The sequence below is a fragment of the Lactuca sativa genome, chromosome 7, assembly GCF_002870075.4.
Source record: "Lactuca sativa cultivar Salinas chromosome 7, Lsat_Salinas_v11, whole genome shotgun sequence".
In the NCBI taxonomy this organism is placed as follows: Eukaryota; Viridiplantae; Streptophyta; class Magnoliopsida; order Asterales; family Asteraceae; genus Lactuca; species Lactuca sativa.
In genome coordinates this window covers 146,041,589-146,062,953 of record NC_056629.2, presented here as the reverse complement: position 1 = coordinate 146,062,953, position 21,365 = coordinate 146,041,589, and positions in this window count along the sequence as shown.

Genomic DNA, 21,365 nt, shown 5'->3' with positions numbered 1-21,365 from the left:
GTGGATTGTCTAAAGAGCATTAGACATAAGCAAATGTTTGCTGCAACGTTCATGAGTGCTTATGAATATGAATTTGAGCATTGTATTAAACCCACGCTCACTTGGATCACTCCATGAATTGTATCACGAGTGATTGGTGAGACGATAACATCTTATATTCTTGAAACCGAGATGTGTGAGTTGTATCTTGCGAATCGGTTGCACACTGATAATATGTAAACACACTAGTAACTTGGTGTTATAAAACATATTATTGTGTGTGATTTGGTGCATGAGTGCAAGGGAGCATTGTATCAATGTTTATCCATTCCTTTTATTCAAAGTAGGATAAAGGTGATATCTTTGGGCCCCTCGGTGGTTTAATGATGACAAACGTAAATGCTCGGCCGGGCTAGGGCTAATTTGATTTGTTCAATTAATCAGTCGTCATAAATCGGAAATCGAGATATAGTACAAAGAGAATGATTTGAAATCATATCTCATACGATATCTAGAATGGAGGAATATATGATCCCTTATCTAAGGACACACGTATCTGATAGGATCAGAGTTGACAGTGGCTTTGGAAAGCTATGATTGCAGATCAGGATCTGAAGTCATACGCATAATAGTTATTAGACTTATCCAAGTGGGAGACTGTTGGATTAGTGTCTAAGTCCATAACTATTTTGGTATCGACTTGACCCGATGGTGCATGGTCCTTTTGGGTTGCCTTCACCAAAGCAACTTGATTGGAGAAATAAATAAAGAGAGAGAGGTTATTATGATTTATTAATATGTTATAAGAATAATATATTAAAGGAGAAATCATATTTGTTTAATTAATATTGGTCAATAATTAATTAAGAATTAATTTTGTGATCAAATGTAATTAATTAAACTAGAGGGGCTGAATTGTAATTATGTGATAGTTGCAAAATAGGGCAATGGTTATCCTTGTTAAAGGATGGACGAATTCAAGGATAAGGATATCCTTGAAATCGTTCAAGGCCAAGAGATAAGGGTTTTTCTAAGACTTATCTTATGGTTACTTGGTGGTCAAGCAACTAGATAAGGATAAGGACTAAAACCCTAATCTTTACACCTATATAAACCCCCTAAGGCTCATGAATTCGTCTATGCCTTCCCAAGAAGTCCTAAGGACGGATTTCTACTTCTCTCCTCTCTCTTTATACCTTCTCCATTTGCCCTTGGTGTTTGTAAGCCATTAGAGGAGTGACACTTGTGACTCTAAGCCTTCCAAAGTCAATTCAAGGAGGAATTGAGATTGTTATTACTACATAACAATCAAGGTAATATCTTAAACCTAATTATATGTTAATATTGATTTCCATATGCTAGAATTAGGGTTTATAGTCTTGGATTCAAAGCATGTACAATAGAGAAACCTAGATCCAAGCATTACGGTTTGTATGAGCACATAGGATGTCTTATGACCAAAACCCATCAAATACACCACGTCACATGTGATCAGGATTGAATAATCTCAGAGTGCTGGATTTGGCCCTATTGCGCAGCTCTTGTTTGAATCTAACCATTGTAGAGAAAAAGTCTGTTACTCGAAGGATTATCTGAGCCTCATCACATGTGATGGTATTCAGGTAGTGGCTAATTGGCATTACAAGGAGGCCTTCAGCAACTAAGGACCGGTTTGGGTGGAGTCAGAGATTTTCCCTAGGGTAAGCCTAGAATGGGAATAGCAGAGAATCAGCAGTAGTGAAAGGGACTCGGTGGGGTCAAGGCAGACCTTGAGGAAGGTACGGATAAATGTGGAAGGTAGTATGGGCCCATACTACTGAAAACAGAGGATCCGTACCCGAATTAAGGAAGGCTGAGGCAAGACCAGGGAACTTGTAGTGGATGTGATCCCTCTAGAGGTATCGATGTCACCAATGGTTGGTATTATGTCTTGCAGAATGGTGGTAATACGACAGAGGCTAGTAGTTGACAGTTCAGGAGAGGGATTGGGTTCGGGAACAGGTTCCAAACCAGTAGATGAGAGGCTACGCGAATTCATCGCGTCCGACATCACCAGAGGTATCTTCAGGGCGTTCAGGAGTGACCTGACATCTGGCCAGTCAGGATCTCGCACACTGTCCTTTAAGGACTTCAGGGGCAGTGATGCGCCAGATTTCCATGGGGCGAAGGACCCCATTGCTGCCAGACGATGGATCGCAGACATTGAGTCTGCGCGGTTGACTAGCTTCTTCCCCGAGGGGTCGAAGGTGAGGTTTGAAGCAGGGTGTTTTAGAGACAGAGCTAGAGACTGGTGGGAGTATTTTGGTGACTCATTGGGAGCCTCGGCTGTTGAGGCTATGACATGGTCGGACTTTGTGACCCAGTTCAGAGCAGAGTTCCCACCTGCAGTGGAGCTCCAACAATTAGCTAGAGAGTTCTTGGACATGAGATAGACGACGGAGACTGTGGTAGAGATCACCGCCAAGTTCCGAGAGAGGGCGTTGCTGGTGCCCCAGTATGCGGGAGATGAGGATATGAAGAGGACCCGCTACCACGACATGCTGCGAGCCGACATTCAGGAGCATGTTAGTTTTTCAGCTTGCCCTACCCTGGACTCTATGATTGCCAGGGAGAGGGAGATAGATTTGGAGCACATCCGGAAGAGGAAGTAAGAGGAGGGACAGGCAGGAAGGGCTTCGGGGAAGAAGCCCAAGGGATCAGATGGTAGGCCGAAAGGCCAGTCAGGACCGGGCCGCTGCAGGAAATGCGGCAAGCCACATGAGGGAGCATGTAGAGTGGGATCGCTGAGCTGCTATAAGTGCGGCAAGATGGGGCATTTCAAAAGGGATTGTACCACCCATGCACCTGTGATACAGACGTTAGAGTTGCTGTGTTTACACTGCAACCAAAGGGGCCACAAGAAGGCCAATTGCCCCCAGTTGACAGCAGCATCAGCGCCAGCCCCAGCGACCCTGCGGATTACCGATGGCCGGCAGGGCAAGGCAGAGGCTCCAGTGGTGAGGAGTTGGGTATTTCAGCTGACTACCGAGGAGGCACGCGCCGCACCCGATGTGGTGACGGGTATGATTCTTTCCCTCTGATTTATTTATTTGATGTTATGATGTTGATATGTGCTCTGTATATACACGTTTAGGATCGTTCCATGTGAACGGTATCCCAGTACAGGTGTTGTTTGACTCGGGTGCCACCCGATCGTTTGTTTCTCTTACGCTTAGCAAGAAGTTCACTGAGTCTTCGGGCATGTTGGATTGCCCTTTAGAGGTAGAGATTGCCGATGATCGATCGGTGCGAGCATCAGCAGTGTTCAGAGATTGCGTTCTGAGGCTATTTGAGGAGCACTACTTGGTAGAATTGGTTCCCATTCCATTGCGTGGGAACAAGGTGATTATAGGCATGGATTGGCTCAGCCCCAATGGGGTGGTGATAGATTGCGCTCAGCAGCTGGTGCGAATCAGGACCCCAAGTGGGGGAGAGTTAGTATTTCAGGGCGAGAGGCCATAGCGAGGGCCAGCGGTATGTTCAGCAGCGAGAGCTAGGTGCTACCTTCAGCAGGGTTGCGCATGATATGTCGCGTATGTTATGGACACCCATGAGGCGGGGAAGGCGACGGTGAGCGAGGTTCTGGTGGTGCGAGATTACACAAATGTGTTCCCAGAGGAGCTTCCTGGCATACCTTCGGAGCGACATGTGGAGTTCAGGATCGACCTAGTCCCTGGTGTGGCTCCGATAGCCAAGGTACCGTATCGGTTGGCTCCACCTGAGATGGATGAGTTGTTTACACAGCTGCATGAGCTATTAGACAAAGGATTCATTAGACCGAGCAGTTCACCCTGGGGAGCCCCGATTTTGTTTGTGAAGAAGAAGGATGGGTCACATCAAATGTGTATAGATTATCGGGAGCTGAATAAGGTAACGGTGAAGAACCGTTACCCACTCTCGAGGATTGATGACCTCTTTGACCAGCTTCAGGGAGCATCTTGGTTCTCCAAGATTGATCTGCATTCAGGATATCATCAGATGAGGGTCAGAGAGGAGGATATGCAGAAGACCGCGTTTCGGACACGTTATGGCCATTGCGAGTTCGTGGTGATGCCTTTCGGGCTCACCAATGCTCTTGCCACATTCATGGACCTCATGAACCGCGTGTGTAAACTGATGTTAGACTATTCTGTGATAGTGTTTATCGATGACATCTTGGTTTACTCCAAGACGTAGGAGGAGCACAAGGAGCATATGCGAGAAGTTATAGAGACTTTGAGGAGGGAGAAGTTGTATGCTAAGTTCTCCAAGTGTGAGTTCTGGTTGCGCGGGGTGCAGTTTCTCAGACACATTGTCAACCAGAACGGGATCTCAGTGGACCCGGCCAAGGTAGAGGCCGTGATGAGATGCGAAGTTCCAAAGTTTCCATCTGAGATTCAGAGTTTCCTTGGATTAGCGGGCTACTATCAGAGATTCATTCATGATTTCTCCAAGATAGCTGTACCCTTGACGCGGCTGACGAAGAAAGTCGTGGTCTTTCGATGGGGGCCTGAGCAGCAGGTAGCGTTTGATACTTTGAGACAGAGATTGTGCGAAACGCCAATCTTAGCCCTACCAGAGGGCGTAGCGGATCTTGTTGTATACTGTGACGCGTCCATTTCAGGGTTGGGGGCGGTGCTGATGCAGAGAGGGCATGTCATTGCCTACGCTTCGAGGCAGCTAAAGCCTCACGAGGCGAACTACCCGACACACGATTCAGAGTTGGGGGCGGTTGTCTTCGCCCTCAAGATTTGGCGGCATTACCTCTATGGAGTCCGATGTACCATTTACACGGACCATAAGAGTTTGAGGTACCTCATAGACCAGCCGAATCTGAACATGAGGCAGCGTCGGTGGTTGGACTTAGTAAAGGATTATGACTGCGAGATCCTTTATCACCCAGGGAAGGCCAATATGGTGGCCGATGCGCTTAGCCGCAAGGCAGCGCTGATCAGAGACGTGTGTATGAGGATGATGGTGGTGACTCCACTGTTAGAACAGATTCGGGAGGCTCAGTAGGAGGATATGAAGGAAGAACATCAGAAGAGCGAGCGTATAGTGGGTCAGGTTTCCTCCTTCGATTATGATAACCGAGGATTATTGACACTACACCGTAGGGTGTGGGTACCGTACCACGGGGGTGTGTGCCAGGTTCTGCTGGAGGAGGCGGACAAATCCCGATTCTCCATTCATCCCGGGGTGACGAAGATGTATAGGGATCCTCGTCTGGATTATTGGTAGCCCTGCATGAAGCGGGATGTAGCATGGTACGTAGAGTGATGCTTGACCTGCAGGAAGGCGAAAGCCGAGCATCAGAGACCATACGGCAGGATGCAGCCGTTGGATATCCCGCTATGGAAATGGGAAAATATCACGATGGATTTTATCACCAAACTTCCTAGGACCATACGGGGAGTGGATTTTATATGGGTCATCCTGCATCGGTTGACCAAGAGCGCCCATTTCATACCGATCCAGGAGAGTATCTCGGCAGAGAAGTTGGCCGATATCTACATCCGAGAGGTGGTGGCGCGGCACGGAGTGCCAGTCTCCGTGATTTCAGATAGAGATGTGTGGTTTACTTCCAGGTTTTGGAAGAAGTTCCATGACGAGCTAGGTACTCGTCTGCATTTTAGCACCGCTTTTCACCCGCAGACAGATGGTCAGAGCGAGCGGACCATCCATACTCTGGAGGATATGTTGCAGGCGTGTGTGTTAGACTTCGGTGGTAGCTGGGATACCTATCTTCCTTTGGTTGAGTTCTCATACAACAACAGCTACCACGCGAGTATTGACCGTCCTCCTTTCAGGATGTTGTATGGGAGAAAAGACCGGTCTCATTTATGCTTTTTAAACATTTCCAGAGTAAATTCTTTATATTTTTAAAAGAGATGCGGAATTTGTTCCCAAAAACAAAACATGATAAAATAGATTTTTATCAAAACATTTCATAAATAAATATGATTTCATTTCATAATAAAAAATCAGGATGTCATGTTCCTATACAGATCATAAAGCATAAACGATAACATTACAAGTCATTCAACAAATATATACATATACAGACTTGTAAACAAAACAACTTGATGATTCATCCATCTTATGCCCTTGCGCCACTTCCTGTAATACAAATAAACTGAGTGGGTCAGGCTTGGGAGCCTGGTGAGCATATAGGGTTTTCAACCCATAATAAATAATTATATTTAATTTCAACAATCAACAATAACTCGATTACCCATTCCCGTTATCCTCACTTTACGTCCCTAAAACAACATCGATTATAAGGAACTTAATTTAGCATTTTCATCGGGACGGACATTACTGCAGAGGGGCTTCCTCAACAATAAGTGTCCTAAGGCAACCATGTAGGGGATAGAGTACACCGGTGAACACATCGTTCACAACACCTACAGGTTATGAGCCTGCTAGCGTTCCACAGGACTGTCTAGAATAGTCTGTGGTCGTCATCCATACTATGCTGAATGACTTGAATAATACCAACAACAAGGCCTCTCATCAATTTATTTTATTGCGCACCAACTGTCTACCCATGTTCTACCCAACATATTAGTAGATAAAAATATAAATGTTTTATACATAATTTTTAAAACTAAAACTGTATCGCATGCACTTTCAATACTCCATCCAAATAGCAAGAAATACGTAAACACATAAGAAGAAATTTCAAGGAGAGTCATATAAGTCTATGTGTTAGAAGGTAATAATAAAACCCTCACACAACCTGTATTCTTAAATACATTCAACGATTACTTGTATAATATCACGTATTGAAAGGGACTATACACTCACCTGATGAGAAGATGATCGGGTAGCACTACGACTTGCAGAAGTAGTGTTTCTCTGTAGATCCAGAAGATCTTCACAGAAACCGGGCTCCTCGCGGGCAGGGCTTCGGCTCGGAAATCTCACTTCTCGGGATCCTCGGGACTTCGGAACTTGCTTCGAGGCTCGGGAATTATACCGGGGCTTTGGGATATGATTGGCACGCAAATCAAGGCAAAAAATAGAGAGAAGAAAGAGTTTGAACAAGAGAAAATGGCTGATCTCGGTTTCTATTTATAGGCTGTTGGGTCTGGGATTACGTTGGGCGTAATTTCCAGGTACGTTGGGTGTAATTAGGTTACGCTGGGCGTACTTTGACGTCACTACATGTGTCAATTGGTGGCACTCGAGTATTGGTCAGACAAGTTGCATCCCTCTGAGTACGCTGGGCGTACTCAAATTACGCTCGGCGTAATTTGACTCGTCAAACTTCTAAATTGCGTAACTTTCGCATACAAGCTCCGTTTTTGACGTTCTTTATATCCACGCGTAGGTCAGACCATACTATAAAACTTTCATTTAGACTCCGTCGGCTGATTTTGAATTCATTTTTATTATTTATTTTTAGAAGGCCGGGACAGAAAAACTTCGTTATAAATTCATAACTTCTTCGTCCGACGTCCGTTCTCGCCTAACTTTTCATCGTTTCACTACTAACAATGAGATCTTCGATTCTCGTTTAGATTGTTTCGGCTAAAAACCGCTCGATCTCAAATCGAGTATTCGGGCTGCATACTGCCAAGTCAAAACTTTAGAAAATCATAACTTCCTCATACGAAGTCAGATTTGGGCGTTCTATATATATTCGGAAACCTCGTTTCGGCCACTACAACTTCGTGCATCAATATCGAGCATATCTCACACTTTAATTTTGATGCTTATTTTATTCTTAATTTATTATATTATAATAATTAAGAAAATAAACACATAATTCACAAATAATACATTCTTATTATTTCAAATTGGGTTACAAAGGTTAACCTAGACTATTACATTGCTAAAAATGGCAAGCCCAGAAACATGGGCGTTACAATTCTCCCCACCTTAGGATGATTCCATCCCCGGAATCACACATCAGCAAACAAATGCGGATAGCGACTCATCATGTCACTCTCTGTCTCCCAGGTGAGATTTGGCCCATTCGTGTGTTTCCATTGGAAAAGCACTAACTCAACCATCATTCGTCGCAACTTTTTAGTCTTTCGGTCAACGATTGCCTCTGGTTCTTCAATCAACCTTTTGTTCTCATCGATTCTTAACTCCGAAAGTGGAATTATATCGGGAACTTCTCCCGTGAACTTCCTCAAATAACACACATGAAAAGTGTTATGAATTCCATTCAGTTCTTCTGGTAGTTCGAGCTTGTAAGCTTGGTTCCCAATCCTCTGAAGAACTTTAAACGGTCCAATAAACCTTGGACTTAACTTTCCCCTTTTTCCAAATCTTATAAGTCCCTTCCACGGCGAGACTTTAAGAAAAACCGAATCTCCAACTTCAAAAGTCATTGGTCTTCGCTTTTTGTCAACATAGCTCTTTTGACAGTCCTGAGCGGCTAACATTCTTTCCCTAATTATTTTCAACTTTTCAGCAGTTTGATGGACTATCTCTGGTCCCATAAACTGCTTTTCCCCAGCCTCAAGCTAACAAGATGGCATACGACACTTCTGTCCATACAAAGCTTGAAAAGGTGCCATCTTAATGCTCGAGTGGAAACTATTATTGTAGGAAAATTCTACCAATGGTAAATGTTCATCCCAATTACCTTGGAATTCTAAGGTACATGCTCTTAGCATATCTTCAAGTGTTTGTATCGTCCGTTCGCTCTGACCATCAGTCTGCAGATGGTAAGCTGTACTTAAACACAACTTGGTACCCAATTCCTCTTGTAGACTTTTCCAAATTCGTGAGGTGAAACGGCTATCACGATCCGACACAATCGTTAACGGAACACCGTGAAGCCTCACAATTTCCTTCACGTAAGAATTCGCAAGCTTTTCCATAGACCATTTCTCATTGGCTGCTATGAAATGTGCACTCTTAGTGAATCGATCAACGACCACCCAAATCATGTCATGACCATTTTTTGTTCTGGGCAGTTTAGTGACAAAAACCATAGCAATGTCTTCCCACTTACCCATAGGTACAGGTAAAGGTTGTAAACTACCGTACGGTTTCTGATGTTGTGTCTTGACTCTCGCACAAGTCACACACTCCGCCACCTACTTCGCAATGTCGATCTTCATCGTCGGCCACCAGTAATAGGGTTTCAGGTCCCTATACATTTTTGTGCTACCGGGATGAATGGAGTACATTGTTTTGTGAGCTTCTTCCATCAGAGGATATCTTATTCCTCCTGACTTAGGTATCTAAATTCGATCTTGGAACACCTTCAGTCCATGACTATTTATACCGAACACCAACGTTCTGCCCAAACGTTCCTCCTTTCGGTCATATTCTTCAGAAGCTTCCTCTTGAGCTTTCTTTATACTTTCCACAATGGTCGAGACAACTTCAATTCTCAACGCTCTTGGCCTTGTTCTTCCAAGATTGACCTTCCGACTGAGAGCATTAGCAACAACATTTGCTTTACCGGGGTGGTAAAGCATCTCACAGTCGTAGTTTTTAAGTAACTCTAGCTAGCGTCGTTGTCTCATATTCAATTCCTTCTTACTAAAGAGATATTGGAGACTCTTATGATCAGTGAAGAATTTGCACTTTGTTCCATAGAGGTAATGCCTCCATATTTTCAAAGCGAAAACTACTGCTGCCAACTCCAAATCATGAGTCGAGTAGTTCTTTTCATGCTCTTTTAGCTGTCGAGATGCATACACGATCACCTTAGCTATTTGGGTCAAAACACAACCCAATCCAACTCCAGACGCATCGCTATAAACAATGAAGTCTTCAACCCCATCGGGTAGATAAAGAATCGGTGCCTCGCATAACTTCTTCTTTAGTTTCTCGAATGCTTCTTTATGCTTATCACTCCAAGCATAAGTAGCTCCTTTGTGGGTCAAAGCTATCAATGGACTAGCGATCGAAGAAAAGCCTTGGATAAACCTTCGGTAATATCCGGCTAATCCTAAAAAGCTTCGGATCTCCGTGGGACTTTTTGGTTGTTCCCACTTCATTACAGCTTCAGTCTTTGCTGGATCAACCATTATACCCTCTTGGTTGACCACGTGACCCAAGAATTGGACTTCTCGAATTCAAAAATCACACTTGGAGAACTTAGCATACAACTTCTCCTTCTTCAAGACTTCTAACACTTCTCCCAAGTGTTTTCCATGCTCCTCTTGGCTCTTTGAGTAAATCAGAATGTCATCTATGAACACTATCACAAATTTATCTAGGAACAGATTACAAACCCTGTTCATTAAATCCATGAATGCTGATGGAGCATTGGTTAGTCCAAACGACATAACCAAAAACTCGTAGTGTTCATATCGTGTTCTGAATGCAGTCTTCTCTATCTCCTGCTCTCTTACTTTTAGCTGATGATATCCTGACCTCAGGTTGATCTTTGAAAAAAAACTTGAACCTTGTAATTGATCGAACAAGTCATCAATCCTCGGCAACGGATATCTATTCTTTATCGTTGCCTTGTTCAACTCTCTGTAGTCGATGCACTTCCTCATAATTCCATCTTTCTTCTTCACGAATAACACCAGAGCTTCCCAGGGCGATGAACTAGGTCTAATGAAACCTTTGTTCAATAACTCCTGAAGTTGCATCATCATCTCCTTCATCTCCGTCGGTGTTAGTCGATAAGGTGCTTTTGCTATAGGTGTCGTTCCAGGCAACAAGTCGATACAAAATTCTACTTGCCGATCGGGCAGTAATCCAGGAAGACCTTCGGGAAATACTTCCGGAAAATCACATACGACAGGAATATTCTGCATCACCTTCTTTTCCTTGTTAGCATCGATCACGAATGTTAAATATGATGTACACCCCTTGGTCAAACACTTTCTGGCTTTCATTAGGGAAATGATCCCAGAACTTACTCTGCATTTGTCCCCATACACCATAAATGTCTCTTTCCCTGGTGGGTTTACCTTGAATATCTTCTTTCTGCACAATATCTCGGCGTCATTGGCGCTAAGCCAATCCATTCCTAACACGATGTCGAACCCATTAAGTTCTATAGGCAATAATTCCTCATGGTACTTATTCCCATTTAAGTCAATTAAGATGTTTTTCATACAATGGCTAACAGGTACAAACTTGCCACAAGCAACTTCGACTAATAAAGCATTATCTAGTCTATCGACAGGCAAAGCTAGTTTTCTACCAAATTCATGCGAAATAAAGGAGTAGTTGGCTCCATAATCAAATAAAATTTGGGTAGGCAATTTGTTTACGAGAAAGGTACCAGAAGTGACATCAGCTTCATCTTTAGCAGCTTCCAGTGTCATCTGGAATGCTCTCGCCTTCGGCTTTGGCGGAATGTTGGGTTTCACTGCCTCCTTCTTCTTTGGACAATCTCTTGAGATGTACCCTTCCTCACCACAACCATAACAAACATTCTTGGTAAGGGTGCAGTCGTTGGCATAATGCTCTGGCTTTCCACATTTGAAGCATGTGGCTTCCCCGCCGCACTTCCCATGATGCTTCTTCTTGCATTTGTCGCACCATTTCACTTCGCCTCCTACACCTCCTCTCGAACTAGACTTTGAGAATTTACCCTTTTTGCTGGACCCTGAAGATCCCTCGAACTTCCTCTTTTCACCAACCTCTGACCTTTCCAGACCTTTTTCCCTGATCTGGGTCTCAACATTTCTAGTAGCCCAAATGGAGGCTTTCAATGTGGTTGCTTGCTTAACCATTGGACCATAGTCCGCTGGTAGTCCGTGGGCAAACTTGTTGACCTTAGAGAGTTCTGTTGGTACCAAGTATGGGATAAACTTCATCTTTTCTGTGAAACTAGCAGCGTATTCAGTAACGCTCAATTTCCCCTTCTTCAAATTCTGAAACTCATTACTGATTTCCAGAAGGTCCTGCTCCGAGCAGTATTGCAGTTTTAGTTGTTCCACAAAGTTTTCCCAAGACATTTTGCTTGCTTCTCCCTTGGGCATAGAGTCAGCTAACAGCTTCCACCAACTCAACACGCCAGATTTTAGCAGAGGGATCACAAGAGCGGTTTTCTGCCTGTTGCTGCATTCGCAACTTTCAAACATTGTCTCCATTTCGGAGATCCAGTCCATAACTTGTACCTGCGTCGGGCTTCCGGATAGACATGGTGGTTTGGATGCCAGGAAATCCTTGTACTTGCACCCACGCCCATCATTTCCTCTATCCTGGTTATTGTGTCTAACCACCGGTTGGTCGTCTTGACCAACGATCCCATTAAAGTTTCCTCCTTCAGACTGCCTTCCATTCTCCTCGGGCTTTTCCACTTGAATTGACGATTATTCACGATTCTGCCCAAGCAGACGTCTTGTTTCTTCCATCTGACGATCCAACATCGTTTGAATCATCATTTGTACACCAGCCATTGTTATCGGCTCAGGTGCTACTGCTACGACAGGTATTTGCTCAATCACTGGTGGTTGCTTCTTGTTTTCATCCGCGTTTCCAACTCCACTTCTTGTTCTCACCATTTTTGATCTATACACCGAATAAGGCGAAATTAGATCCTCATTCATGATAGATATTCAAATCATCCTTATCACTCCGAAATGTTTACATGTTAGTTCTAATATTGTAACCATACACTTAGAATCCTACGCACATAAGGTTTCCAGATCCGGTCGGCAACAGACCATAGATCCGAACAAATAATATCATATATGGAAACATATAACATTTAGCACATAAAAGCATTTTAGGCAACTTTCCTAAAATAAACTAGTGCTCGTGTCTGAAATATAACAAACACACATCTAACAACCTTCACTTAGCATTCTAAGTTTAAGTCTAGAAATCCTACAAATTCCTAGTTCGCTTAAACTAATGCTCTGATACCAACTGTGACATCCCCAAAATCTCGGCCAGAAAAGACCGGTTTCATTTATGCTTTTTAAACATTTTCAGAGTAAATCCTTTTGATTTTTAAAAGAGATGCAGAATTTGTTCCCAAAAACAAAACATGATAAAATAGATTTTTATCAAAACATTTCATAAAGAAATATGATTTCATTTTATAATAAAAAATCGAGCGGTCATGTTCCGATACAGATCATAAAGCATAAACGATAACATTAAAAGTCATTCAACAAATATATACATATACAGACTTGTAAACAACACAACTTGATGATTCATCCATCTTATGCCCTTGCGCCACTTCCTGTAATACAAATAAACTAAGTGGGTCAGGCTTGGGAGCCTGGTGAGCATATAGGGTTTTCAACCCACAATAAATAATTATATATAATTTCAACAATCAACAATAACCCGATTACCCATTCCCGTTATCCTCACTTTACGTCCCTAAAACAACATCTATTATAAGGAACTTAATTTAGGATTTTCATCGGGACGGACATTACTGCAGAGGGGCTTCCTCAACAATAAGTGTCCTAAGGCAACCATGTGGGGGATAGAGTACACCGTTGAACACATCGTTCACAACACCTACAGGTTATGAGCCTGCTAGCGTTCCACAGGACTGTCTAGAATAGTCTGTGGTCGTCATCCATACTCTGCTGAATGACTAGAATAACACCAACAACGAGGCCTCTCATCAATTTTTTTTTATTGCACACCAACTGTCTACCCATGTTCTACCCAACATATTAGTAGATAAAAATATACATGTTTTATACATAATTTTTAAAACTAAAACTGTATCGCATGCACTTTCAATACTCCATCCAAATAGCATGAAATATGTAAACACATAACAATAAATTTCAAGGAGAGTCATATAAGTCTATGTGTTAGAAGGTAATAATAAAACCCTCACACAACCTGTATTCTTAAATACATTCAACGATTACTCTTATAATATCGCGTATTGAAAGGGACTATACACTCACCTGATGAGGAGATGATCGGGTAGCACTACGACTTGCAGAAGTAGTGTTTCTCTGTAGATCTGAAAGATCTTCACAGAAGCCGGGCTCCTCGCGGGCAGGGCTTCGGCTCGGAAATCTCACTTCTCGGGATCCTCAGGACTTCGGAACTTGATTTGGGGCTCGGGAATGATACCGGGGCTTCGAGATATGATTGGCATGCAAATCGAGGCAAAAACTAGAGAGAAGAAAGAGTTTGAACAAGAGAAAATGGCTGATCTCGGTTTCTATTTATAGGCTGTTGGGTCTGGGATTACGCTGGGCGTAATTTCCAGGTACACTAGGCGTAATTAGGTTACGTTGGGCGTACATTGACGTCACTGCATGCGTCAATTGGTGGCACTCGAGTATTGGTCAGACAAGTTGCATCCCTCTGAGTATGCTGGGCGTACTCAAATTACGCTCGGCGTAATTTGACTCGTCAAACTTCTAAATTGCGTAACTTTCACATACGAGCTCTGTTTTTGACGTTCTTTATATCTATGCGTAGGTCAGACCATACTCTACAACTTTCATTTAGACTCCGTCGGCTGATTTTGACTTTATTTTTATTATTTATTTTTAGAAGGCCGGGACAGAAAAACTTCGTTATAAATTCATAAGTTCTTCGTCCGAAGTCCGTTCTCGCCTAACTTTTCATCTTTTCACTACTAACAATAAGATCTTCGATTCTCGTTTAGATTGTTTCGGCTAAAAACCGCTCGATCTCAAATCGAGTATTCGGGTTGCATACTGTAAAGTTGAAACTTCAGAAAATCATAACTTCCTCATACGAAGTCAGATTTGGGCATTCTATATATATTCAGAAACCTCGTTTCGGCCACTACAACTTCGTGCATCAATATTGAGCATATCTCACACTTTAATTTTGACGCTTATTTTATTCTTAATTTATTATATTATAATAATTAAGAAAATAAACACATAATTCACAAATAATACATTCTTATTATTTCAAAATTGGGTTACAAAGGTTAGCCTAGACTATTACATTGCTAAAAATGGCAAGCCCAGAAACACGGGCGTTACAGGAGTGAGGACTATCGACTGGATAGGGACTCGACAAGTTAGCGAGCCAACTCGGCGAGTCGGGTCAATTGGAAGTTGACTTTGAATTTGACTTTTGACTTGGTCAGGGGTAAAATTGTCATTTATCCTAAGGACAGTTAGCTGTGTTTGATTGAGTGTTTCGTGGGATTTACAGCCGGAGGATTTTCGGAGCAGCAACAGCAGACAGACAGTTCCCGTGCAGATCAGCAGCTATTTCGAGGTGAGTTACCTTCCAGTAGCGGTGGGTCTACAGCCACAATGCCGACCCACCAGTAGGAGTTGTATATTAGATGACTGTCTTTGTGATATCATCTAGGTTTGCTACTACCTGATATGTTATATGCTAGCTTGATGTGTTATAGTAGTAGAGTTCAGTTGTTAGGACCGAAGGGTAGTTAGACACCCCAGATACGTCTGACAGTATGTGATGTCATGATTATATGCTAGCATGATCTAAGATATGTGTGAGGGGTAGTAGGAGGGGAATAGTCCCTGAGTTCGGTTGTTATGACCGAAGGGTAGTCAGACATCCCAGATATGACTGATAATATGTTATGTTATGATATGTGATAATAGTAGTGGTAGGTGGTGAAACAGTCCCCGAGGTTCGGTTGTTAGGACCAAAGGGTGGTTGGCACCCCAGAATGGCCGCACGGGTAGGACGCCACCCCAGAATGGCCGTACCGGGTAGGTCGGGCACCCCAGAAATGCCTGACAAGTATGACATGATATATGATTGTACTATAGGTTATATGATTGTATGGTATGTGGTACGTTGGGGGAACTCACTAAGCTTCGTGCTTACAGTTTTCAGTTTTGGTTTCAGGTACCTCTCCGTCGAAGGGGAAGGAGCTGGCGCGGTAGCGATACATCATACACATACACTGTTTCCACCTTACGAGATTGTTCTGGGATTTGTACTATGATATTTAGTTGATTTCGTATTTTGGTTTTCAAACACGATTTATGATTGTGGAATGATTTGATCAGACAATGTTTTATTTACAAATGTTTTCCAAAGTGTTGGTTTAAAAATGAAATTTTTGGACGTGAAAATTGGGTTGTTACAATCTGTCTTTTTTATTTTCCGTCGTTGATCCCTTGCAAAATTTAGATGTGATTTTTTTTCGTCGCTGATCGATCGCAAATATATAATATTATTTTTTTTTGTTTTTTACAAATCTAAAACAAAAAAATACTAAAAATATGAAATAGTTATACAATCCCAAACTAAACAATAATAAAATACCAAAAACGATCACATAATTATACAATCCAAAACCAAACACTAATATTAAAATACTAAAATCAACTATCCAATTTTAATAAAACATCCAAAAACATCAAATATCAATGTTTACAAAAACAATGAAAATCATCAAATATCAAAGTTTAATATTGATTGATATTTTATTTCCAAGTATAATATATGATAATCTCAATTCCGTCTGATATTTTGCATTTCCACATACATCTTCTCCATTGCTTCATAATCTCAATTCTGCTTCATATTTTGCATCCGAAAGAAGGATCCTAATGGAATTGGATTCCGATTCCTATTAAATCCCATGGAATTATGCGCACAAAGTTCTACTTACTTTTTCCTCCAATGCAAGGATACTATATGTTGCATGATTTTTGCTAGAATCGAGGTCCTTGATGTCTACTCATTTGAAACCAAATGCAGGACCGGAATGGAATTGAATTCCGGTTCCGACTAAAAAGTAAACGATATTATATGTTAGTGAAAGAAAATACCGTGTTTGCAGATTGGTCTTTAGAAATTGTCTTCTCTTCTACGATTTCATTCATTGAATATTTGTGTTGAGTACTACGGACCATAACCACACCAAAATTAACAACTTTAGTATTTATTAAAAAGAGGCAATATTTTTAATTAGGAAGGAAATTACAAAACTAACCTTCATGGTTTCTAGATCTTTTCATAGGCCCTTCACTGATTGCATGCAACTGCATTTATAAACATTATTGGAGGTACCATCCAAGAACTCTGAAAGTTGATATCAATTAAAATTATGCACATAAATTTAAAGTTTATATCCATAAAAAAAATTTGATTTACAAATACCACACAACAAGATGTTTAATTGTAGTGATTTTTTATAAAAATATTTGGGTTTTAAGAAACTACATACATAAAATTTGGTTATATTGATGTAATGGAAAAAAACAAAATGGAAAGAATCGCATTCTCAACGAACTATTCCATTCATTTTATGATTCATGCATTCCAAACACTACGTAAGAGAAAAAAAAATTAAAGTAAATATAACCCAAAAAAACTACAAAAAAAAAAATCCTAAAGAGGTAGATCCTTTTTAGGGTTCAAAGGAGGTGTCTCAATCTCTTGTCTATGCAAAAGAAGAAAATACCCTCTGTATTAGAAAAAGTTAATAAATAAATAAAAAGATGCAAGAAATGAATACCATTATTTGAATTGTCGAGTCTTTGAGATTTTGAACTACGCAATTGAGAAGTGAGTGAATAAAAATCACTTGAGGAATGTCTTGTGTGGTGACAATAGCTGCAACTACTCTGCTGCTGTTGATTATTATTACAAAAATAATTTAAAAAAGTTTGGCCCATAATCTAAAAATAAAGTTACAATAACTTTCAAGGAATAAAATTTTACTCACTGTGTTATCTGGTAAGAATGTTCCTTAATCAAATACATGCGCTGACCCGTTTGCTACCTTGAACTGCAGTACCACTCTCCATACATTTTGAAATTACTAAAAAGGAATCCTGAAACAAACAATATGAAATAAGTAAATCCAAGTCTACTCTACTATAATGATTAAAACAAGAATTAAGTACATACACTTTTGGAGAAGAAATCATTTTTCTTTAAATTTAAGCACCTAAATGTTAACTCAGTTGTAGTCTTTAAATATGATCTTTCCATTGATTTTTGAACGGGTGGTGTTGGTTGACTCTATTACATTTACAAGGTACATGGTCAACAACCAATTTGGTTTGGTGACTATCTACATACAAACGACATCAACATTATATAAAAATCAAAACTTACAGATTTCATTACATATAAGCTGGATAAGCTGATAGCAATTTGTTTCATCTTATTCCCAAGAAACTAAAAAAAAGAAAAAAGATAGATTGTTCTTACCTCAGAAAATGTACAAGTAGCCTCTCCTAGGAATTGTTGTTCATCCAACTTAAGTGTCTGCAGAACAAACATATTACTTTGAGTGTCAAATCTTTGAGAATCCACTTTTAAAGTGGATTCAACTACTATATCTGCAATTTGCACAAAACAAAAGAGAGGTATAGTTCGACTTTTGAGATCAAAAGAACTAACTTACAACTTGAAATCGGAAAATAATTCTTCAACTTTTCAAAAAAATCAGATAGCTACCAAAAACTTTGTAACATACACAAAAAATGGGAAATCTTATGGTGTCAAAATGAGTAATAAATTCCATTTCAAGTTCAAAGTTCCAAAATTACGTTGTTGAGCTTAACATATGACAATACTGGAATAGGCAGAACTGGAATAGACAAACTTTCTAGTCTACTCTTGATGATGAGCATGATGAGGACATTCATATCTTTTTGCACAAAAGAGAGCAGTACATAATGGTTAAAAGGTGTTGATGGAACTTATAAAGTAGGTAAGAGTTTTAGATACCTTCAACTGCTTCCTCTGCTACTTTTGAGTGTTGTTTGACCAAGTCTTCCTTGATACTAATATTCACAAGAGATGTTGATAGTTTCTGGGATAAAGACTTGACACCACCTTCAAGTTCTTCCTGTGGTAGTTCAGACTTTGATGTGACTTCGAGTGACAAAGAAATTTGATTTGAATATATCTTTTGATGATTCACAAATAGAAAATATTAGATTTTAACCAACACTTGACAAAGCAGAAATCAACAAAGAAAAATATAACAAAACCAAGATATCAAAATTGGTCTATTTCCACAAAAGTTCCGAGGCAACCATATTCTATAATTAACCACATAGAATTCAAATTGCAGGGGCATTAGTTAATCTTGATTTGTCTAAGAACAAAGAATACAAGCATTATCTTATTTGTGTCGCAAAAATCAACACACATTTGACTTTGAAAGTCAAACATGAACTAATTAATTTCCAAATTCAAATTCGATTCACAATTACAAACAGTTTTACATTCTTACTTAAATTGTTCAAATCTTCATCTTTTCTTGTATTCCGATATAGAGGAATTGTTGTTCAGAAATTGACTACTTATATAAATTATTCTTGGAAATTCAAAAAGAAATGCAAAAATCGAATCCATTAAGAACAATTATAAAGCTCATACTCATATCATAGTGTACCACTAACCAATAAAATTATATTATAATTTATGTTTACAACAATTTATAAGAAAATACCAAAGATTTATCAAAATACATATATATTTGATACCTTTCCTTTAATACATTTCCTCCCATTTTCCACTACATGAATGCTTGAGTCCATAACTACACTTCTAAATGGCTCCTGAAACAAGAAACCAAATTACTATTGGTCACAGTAGGTATTATTCATATACCGAGATACTCAAATATTAATTTCTCATTGTGGACTATAGGATGTTAACTATTGAGATATCACACAACATGGACAAATCTCTAACTTAATAGCTATATCCTTAACTTAAAACTTAAACACTGATCGTACAAAGAAGATATGAATAGAGAATATAAGAGTATTTGAAAAAAAAATACCGATAGTAGGTCTAGACATTATGGAAATCATGATTTCTATCATTTTGAAATTGAGCCCCTTGTCAAATGCCTACACCCAATACCAAATTCATATAAGTTCATATCTAAAACATAATTCATACGATAATTTATATAATCCAAAATATTACAATTACCCGGAAGTAGAAATTAGGGTTAAGATGATAATCAATATGAAAATTCTCATTGACTAAACATTAAAAATCATAGAAATTCATCCAGAGAGACCGATGGCTTTAAATCATAATAAAAAAAAATGTGTGTAAACAACGAGAAAACCCTAGGAAAACCAAAATTAAGGAGTTAAGGAAGGTAGAGCTTAGAAAAATGAGTAGTGATTTGTGCTAAAAATGAAAGAGAAGTAAGAAAACTATATGGAAATGAAACTTACACACTACAAGAAACCAATATAGGAAGTTGATGAACTACTTTAGGTTTGCTCGAGTTTACGATGGAGGATATCCAACTGATCGAATGGCGTTTGCAGGGAAATGGCGAGTCGACGAGGAAGGCAGACGGACGAGATGAAAGCCAACAAGGATTTGATTTCTGAGGTTTTCCTATACATCAAAGAGGGGCGGTGCAGGTGGACGGTGGTGGAGGTGATTTTCCAGGCGGAGGAGGGATTTGAGTCGACGGGGGTTCGATTATGGCATTGGGAGCAAATTATGTAGAGTTTGGGAAGAAATTAGAGGGAAGGAAAATAAAAGCGGGGAATTGGCGAGGGTAAGAAAAAAAAGTCGTGTACTTTTTTGTAATCAATCACTGTTCTCTTAACAAGAGGTTTTAATTTTGCGACGGATTATCTAGAGAACGTTTTTGTCGATAAATTCTTACCATTCCGTCGTTGATCCCTCGGTAATACCTCTATAAAATTCTATAAGGATTTTGATCGAAATATTTATGTGTTCTGTCACTGATCCCTCAGGAAACCGTCATTAATTACCTACGGATAGAATCTGTCGCTAATTTCGTAGCTGAAGGTCATGTTTCTAGAATTAACAAGTTACACCTCAGCCCTCTAGCTTCCCGCAATTCACGAACAACCCTCCATCTTCAATGTTTGAAGATTCGATTGATCCCTCCAAACTATCTACATCTTTAGAGTGAAAGACAAATTGTACAAGCTAGAGCTATTAAATTCACCTTCCATGTGTAGATTGAGAAATGTTAATTATCTTTTTAACATATTTGATACTAGTTGTGAACCCGTATATTATACGAGTTAATTAAAATATAATGTTAAACAGGAGCGATTAAATGAAGAGTTTATTTGAATTTGAAATATGAAATAAGTGAATTATGAAAAAAAAAAAACATGCAAAAAATAAATTAATTAAAATTATGTGTTTAATTGTTAGATCCGTGTACTAAACAATTTATTATAATAAAATGTTAAATACAAATATTTAAATTGTAAATTTATTTGAAATTGAAATTGAAATTTGAAAATTATTAATTATTATAGTATGTTTAATTTATGGAAACTAAATTAATGATATAGTGGAAATGAATAATGAAATAATTGACAAGTGGAAAATAAATATATTTCAAAATTATGACAAAATGACATGTAGCCAAATAAATGAGAAAATAACAAGTGGCAATAACATTTTCATTTATTAGAATAGATAATAATATGTTCTCTTGGGTGTCTTTGTGATTATTCCTTGCTAAAACAATTTATTTCATATAAAAAATT